At 45.4% G+C, this 6,000-nt stretch overlaps 11 non-coding genes across 11 annotated transcripts; all 11 read left to right on the top strand.

The window, feature by feature from the left end:
* Window positions 1-131: 131 nt before the first annotated feature.
* On the top strand, window positions 132-203 carry trnaq-cug (transfer RNA glutamine (anticodon CUG)). Its single transcript has one exon. It is a non-coding gene; the product is annotated as a tRNA-Gln (tRNA).
* A 262-nt stretch (window positions 204-465) lies between these two features.
* trnaf-gaa (transfer RNA phenylalanine (anticodon GAA)) lies at window positions 466-538 on the top strand. Its single transcript has one exon. It is a non-coding gene; the product is annotated as a tRNA-Phe (tRNA).
* Window positions 539-1,142: 604 nt separating this feature from the next.
* Window positions 1,143-1,214, top strand: trnaq-cug (transfer RNA glutamine (anticodon CUG)). Its single transcript has one exon. It is a non-coding gene; the product is annotated as a tRNA-Gln (tRNA).
* Window positions 1,215-1,476: 262 nt separating this feature from the next.
* On the top strand, window positions 1,477-1,549 carry trnaf-gaa (transfer RNA phenylalanine (anticodon GAA)). The gene has a single exon. It is a non-coding gene; the product is annotated as a tRNA-Phe (tRNA).
* Window positions 1,550-2,153: 604 nt separating this feature from the next.
* Window positions 2,154-2,225, top strand: trnaq-cug (transfer RNA glutamine (anticodon CUG)). The gene has a single exon. It is a non-coding gene; the product is annotated as a tRNA-Gln (tRNA).
* Window positions 2,226-2,487: 262 nt separating this feature from the next.
* trnaf-gaa (transfer RNA phenylalanine (anticodon GAA)) lies at window positions 2,488-2,560 on the top strand. Its single transcript has one exon. It is a non-coding gene; the product is annotated as a tRNA-Phe (tRNA).
* Window positions 2,561-3,758: 1,198 nt separating this feature from the next.
* On the top strand, window positions 3,759-3,830 carry trnaq-cug (transfer RNA glutamine (anticodon CUG)). The gene has a single exon. It is a non-coding gene; the product is annotated as a tRNA-Gln (tRNA).
* Window positions 3,831-4,092: 262 nt separating this feature from the next.
* On the top strand, window positions 4,093-4,165 carry trnaf-gaa (transfer RNA phenylalanine (anticodon GAA)). The gene has a single exon. It is a non-coding gene; the product is annotated as a tRNA-Phe (tRNA).
* Window positions 4,166-4,769: 604 nt separating this feature from the next.
* trnaq-cug (transfer RNA glutamine (anticodon CUG)) lies at window positions 4,770-4,841 on the top strand. The gene has a single exon. It is a non-coding gene; the product is annotated as a tRNA-Gln (tRNA).
* A 262-nt stretch (window positions 4,842-5,103) lies between these two features.
* trnaf-gaa (transfer RNA phenylalanine (anticodon GAA)) lies at window positions 5,104-5,176 on the top strand. The gene has a single exon. It is a non-coding gene; the product is annotated as a tRNA-Phe (tRNA).
* Window positions 5,177-5,780: 604 nt separating this feature from the next.
* Window positions 5,781-5,852, top strand: trnaq-cug (transfer RNA glutamine (anticodon CUG)). The gene has a single exon. It is a non-coding gene; the product is annotated as a tRNA-Gln (tRNA).
* The last annotated feature ends 148 nt before the right edge of the window (window positions 5,853-6,000 follow it).

Here is a 6,000-nt window from a genome sequence, read left to right on the forward strand (position 1 = left end):
GTGTGATTTCAAAACAAGAGTTAGCACAGTTTAGTGACCTTTGATTACAAGCTCTTACGCTCTGACCTCTTTGCTGTTTCTCAGTATTTGGAAGTGACATGTGGGTCACAAAAAGGCGCTGCGTGCAGGTTGGTTCCATGGTGTAATGGTTAGCACTCTGGACTCTGAATCCAGCGATCCGAGTTCAAATCTCGGTGGGACCTGCAAATCTGCACTGAACCATCCAAGCCCCTGAGTTCATTCGTTCCCTTCCACGTGGGTGCTTAGGATGAGCTTTCTGAACAACAAGGTCCTGGGGCAGTTCTTTATCAATTGCTTTTATAATTACAATGACTTGGACTATTAGCTAGCGTTTAATAGCTGCTCACTTGATCATCGGCCACTGTATGGCATGATGAAACCATTGGCAGTTAACCATAACACATGGTTTGGTTCCATTCTTAAAATAGGAATTTGACTGCACCAGCCGAAATAGCTCAGTTGGGAGAGCGTTAGACTGAAGATCTAAAGGTCCCTGGTTCGATCCCGGGTTTCGGCACTGCCAGATGAGTTTTGGTTACAAGCTCTTAGTGCCCGAGCGCCTGGCTCCGTGCAGCTTATCAGTGTATGGACAAACTGTGGTCATCCCAAACACCAACAAATGGTTCCATGGTGTAATGTCTAGCACTCTGGACTTTGTATCCAGTGATCCGAGTTCAGATCTCGGTGGAACCTTTGCTTGGGGGGGAAGGGTTGCAAGAAATGGCTATGTCAAAGTCCCTACATTTGCCTGGTTCTAAAGCAAAGAAACTTGAATAAAAATCATCATCCATTGCTTGCTGGAGTCACTGTGTGGGAAACAAAAGAACTACTCACAGATGGCAGATGGAGATCCTTCTGCAAGAGGAAAAAATGTGGAAACTGGCTGACCTGAAGCAAACACACTTTCTCATGCTACGGAGGCGTGGTTCTACAATAAGCTTTGTCTTCTTCTACTTACACAAGACAACCAAAGCTCCGCCCAGTTTCTTTGTGTGATTTCAAAACAAGAGTTAGCACAGTTTAGTGACCTTTGATTACAAGCTCTTACGCTCTGACCTCTTTGCTGTTTCTCAGTATTTGGAAGTGACATGTGGGTCACAAAAAGGCGCTGCGTGCAGGTTGGTTCCATGGTGTAATGGTTAGCACTCTGGACTCTGAATCCAGCGATCCGAGTTCAAATCTCGGTGGGACCTACAAATCTGCATTGAACCATCCAAGCCCCTGAGTTCATTCGTGCCCTTTCACGTGGGTGCTTAGGATGAGCTTTCTGAACAACAAGGTTCTGGGGCAGTTCTTTATCAATTGCTTTTATAATTACAATGACTTGGACTATCAGCTAGCGTTTAATAGCTGCTCACTTGATCATCGGCCACTGTATGGCATGATGAAGCCATTGGCAGTTAACCATAACACATGGTTTGGTTCCATTCTTAAAATAGGATTTTGACTGCACCAGCCGAAATAGCTCAGTTGGGAGAGCGTTAGACTGAAGATCTAAAGGTCCCTGGTTCGATCCCGGGTTTCGGCACTGCCAGATGAGTTTTGGTTACAAGCTCTTAGTGCCCGAGCGCCTGGCTCCGTGCAGCTTATCAGTGTATGGACAAACTGTGGTCATCCCAAACACCAACAAATGGTTCCATGGTGTAATGTCTAGCACTTTGGACTTTGTATCCAGTGATCCGAGTTCAGATCTCGGTGGAACCTTTGCTTGGGAGGGAAGGGTTGCAAGAAATGGCTATGTCAAAGTCCCTACATTTGCCTGGTTCTAAAGCAAAGAAACTTGAATAAAAATCATCATCAATTGCTTGCTGGAGTCACTGTGTGGGAAACAAAAGAACTACTCACAGATGGCAGATGGAGATCCTTTTGCAGGAGGAAAAAATGTGGAAACTGGCTGACCTGAAGCAAACACACTTTCTCATGCTACGGAGGCGTGGTTCTACAATAAGCTTTGTCTTCTTCTACTTACACAAGACAACCAAAGCTCCGCCCAGTTTCTTTGTGTGATTTCAAAACAAGAGTTAGCACAGTTTAGTGACCTTTGATTACAAGCTCTTACGCTCTGACCTCTTTGCTGTTTCTCAGTATTTGGAAGTGACATGTGGGTCACAAAAAGGCGCTGCGTGCAGGTTGGTTCCATGGTGTAATGGTTAGCACTCTGGACTCTGAATCCAGCGATCCGAGTTCAAATCTCGGTGGGACCTGCAAATCTGCACTGAACCATCCAAGCCCCTGAGTTCATTCGTTCCCTTCCACGTGGGTGCTTAGGATGAGCTTTCTGAACAACAAGGTCCTGGGGCAGTTCTTTATCAATTGCTTTTATAATTACAATGACTTGGACTATTAGCTAGCGTTTAATAGCTGCTCACTTGATCATCGGCCACTGTATGGCATGATGAAACCATTGGCAGTTAACCATAACACATGGTTTGGTTCCATTCTTAAAATAGGATTTTGACTGCACCAGCCGAAATAGCTCAGTTGGGAGAGCGTTAGACTGAAGATCTAAAGGTCCCTGGTTCGATCCCGGGTTTCGGCACTGCCAGATGAGTTTTGGTTACAAGCTCTTAGTGCCCGAGCGCCTGGCTCCGTGCAGCTTATCAGTGTATGGACAAACTGTGGTCATCCCAAACACCAACAAATGGTTCCATGGTGTAATGTCTAGCACTCTGGACTTTGTATCCAGTGATCCGAGTTCAGATCTCGGTGGAACCTTTGCTTGGGAGGGAAGGGTTGCAAGAAATGGCTATGTCAAAGTCCCTACATTTGCCTGGTTCTAAAGCAAAGAAACTTGAATAAAAATCATCATCAATTGATTGCTGGAGTCACTGTGTGGGAAACAAAAGAACTACTCACAGATGGCAGATGGAGATCCTTCTGCAAGAGGAAAAAATGTGGAAACTGGCTGACCTGAAGCAAACGCACTTTCTCATGCTACAGAGGCGTGGTTCTACAATAAGCTTTGTCTTCTTCTACTTACACAAGACAACAAAAGCTCCGCCCAGTTTCTTTGTGTGATTTCAAAACAAGAGTTAGCACAGTTTAGTGACCTTTGATTACAAGCTCTTACGCTCTGACCTCTTTGCTGTTTCTCAGTATTTGGAAGTGACATGTGGGTCACAAAAAGGCGCTGCATGCAGGTTGGTTCCATGGTGTAATGGTTATTGCCCGAGCGCCTGGCTCCGTGCAGCTTATCAGTGTATGGACAAACTGTGGTCATCCCAAACACCAACAAATGGTTCCATGGTGTAATGTCTAGCACTCTGGACTTTGTATCCAGTGATCCGAGTTCAGATCTCGGTGGAACCTTTGCTTGGGAGGGAAGGGTTGCAAGAAATGGCTATGTCAAAGTCCCTACATTTGCCTGGTTCTAAAGCAAAGAAACTTGAATAAAAATCATCATCCATTGCTTGCTGGAGTCACTGTGTGGGAAACAAAAGAACTACTCACAGATGGCAGATGGAGATCCTTCTGCAAGAGGAAAAAATGTGGAAACTGGCTGACCTGAAGCAAACACACTTTCTCATGCTACGGAGGCGTGGTTCTACAATAAGCTTTGTCTTCTTCTACTTACACAAGACAACCAAAGCTCCGCCCAGTTTCTTTGTGTGATTTCAAAACAAGAGTTAGCACAGTTTAGTGACCTTTGATTACAAGCTCTTACGCTCTGACCTCTTTGCTGTTTCTCAGTATTTGGAAGTGACATGTGGGTCACAAAAAGGCGCTGCGTGCAGGTTGGTTCCATGGTGTAATGGTTAGCACTCTGGACTCTGAATCCAGCGATCCGAGTTCAAATCTCGGTGGGACCTGCAAATCTGCATTGAACCATCCATGCCCCTGAGTTCATTCGTTCCCTTCCACGTGGGTGCTTAGGATGAGCTTTCTGAACAACAAGGTTCTGGGGCAGTTCTTTATCAATTGCTTTTATAATTACAATGACTTGGACTATCAGCTAGCGTTTAATAGCTGCTCACTTGATCATCGGCCACTGTATGGCATGATGAAGCCATTGGCAGTTAACCATAACACATGGTTTGGTTCCATTCTTAAAATAGGATTTTGACTGCACCAGCCGAAATAGCTCAGTTGGGAGAGCGTTAGACTGAAGATCTAAAGGTCCCTGGTTCGATCCCGGGTTTCGGCACTGCCAGATGAGTTTTGGTTACAAGCTCTTAGTGCCCGAGCGCCTGGCTCCGTGCAGCTTATCAGTGTATGGACAAACTGTGGTCATCCCAAACACCAACAAATGGTTCCATGGTGTAATGTCTAGCACTTTGGACTTTGTATCCAGTGATCCGAGTTCAGATCTCGGTGGAACCTTTGCTTGGGAGGGAAGGGTTGCAAGAAATGGCTATGTCAAAGTCCCTACATTTGCCTGGTTCTAAAGCAAAGAAACTTGAATAAAAATCATCATCAATTGCTTGCTGGAGTCACTGTTTGGGAAACAAAAGAACTACTCACAGATGGCAGATGGAGATCCTTCTGCAGGAGGAAAAAATGTGGAAACTGGCTGACCTGAAGCAAACACACTTTCTCATGCTACGGAGGCGTGGTTCTACAATAAGCTTTGTCTTCTTCTACTTACACAAGACAACCAAAGCTCCGCCCAGTTTCTTTGTGTGATTTCAAAACAAGAGTTAGCACAGTTTAGTGACCTTTGATTACAAGCTCTTACGCTCTGACCTCTTTGCTGTTTCTCAGTATTTGGAAGTGACATGTGGGTCACAAAAAGGCGCTGCGTGCAGGTTGGTTCCATGGTGTAATGGTTAGCACTCTGGACTCTGAATCCAGCGATCCGAGTTCAAATCTCGGTGGGACCTGCAAATCTGCACTGAACCATCCAAGCCCCTGAGTTCATTCGTTCCCTTCCACGTGGGTGCTTAGGATGAGCTTTCTGAACAACAAGGTCCTGGGGCAGTTCTTTATCAATTGCTTTTATAATTACAATGACTTGGACTATTAGCTAGCGTTTAATAGCTGCTCACTTGATCATCGGCCACTGTATGGCATGATGAAACCATTGGCAGTTAACCATAACACATGGTTTGGTTCCATTCTTAAAATAGGAATTTGACTGCACCAGCCGAAATAGCTCAGTTGGGAGAGCGTTAGACTGAAGATCTAAAGGTCCCTGGTTCGATCCCGGGTTTCGGCACTGCCAGATGAGTTTTGGTTACAAGCTCTTAGTGCCCGAGCGCCTGGCTCCGTGCAGCTTATCAGTGTATGGACAAACTGTGGTCATCCCAAACACCAACAAATGGTTCCATGGTGTAATGTCTAGCACTCTGGACTTTGTATCCAGTGATCCGAGTTCAGATCTCGGTGGAACCTTTGCTTGGGGGGGAAGGGTTGCAAGAAATGGCTATGTCAAAGTCCCTACATTTGCCTGGTTCTAAAGCAAAGAAACTTGAATAAAAATCATCATCCATTGCTTGCTGGAGTCACTGTGTGGGAAACAAAAGAACTACTCACAGATGGCAGATGGAGATCCTTCTGCAAGAGGAAAAAATGTGGAAACTGGATGACCTGAAGCAAACACACTTTCTCATGCTACGGAGGCGTGGTTCTACAATAAGCTTTGTCTTCTTCTACTTACACAAGACAACCAAAGCTCCGCCCAGTTTCTTTGTGTGATTTCAAAACAAGAGTTAGCACAGTTTAGTGACCTTTGATTACAAGCTCTTACGCTCTGACCTCTTTGCTGTTTCTCAGTATTTGGAAGTGACATGTGGGTCACAAAAAGGCGCTGCGTGCAGGTTGGTTCCATGGTGTAATGGTTAGCACTCTGGACTCTGAATCCAGCGATCCGAGTTCAAATCTCGGTGGGACCTACAAATCTGCATTGAACCATCCAAGCCCCTGAGTTCATTCGTGCCCTTTCACGTGGGTGCTTAGGATGAGCTTTCTGAACAACAAGGTCCTGGGGCAGTTCTTTATCAATTGCTTTTATAATTACAATGACTTGGACTATTAGCTAGC

The sequence above is a fragment of the Clarias gariepinus genome, chromosome 15, assembly GCF_024256425.1.
Source record: "Clarias gariepinus isolate MV-2021 ecotype Netherlands chromosome 15, CGAR_prim_01v2, whole genome shotgun sequence".
NCBI classification, from domain to species: domain Eukaryota; kingdom Metazoa; phylum Chordata; class Actinopteri; order Siluriformes; family Clariidae; genus Clarias; species Clarias gariepinus.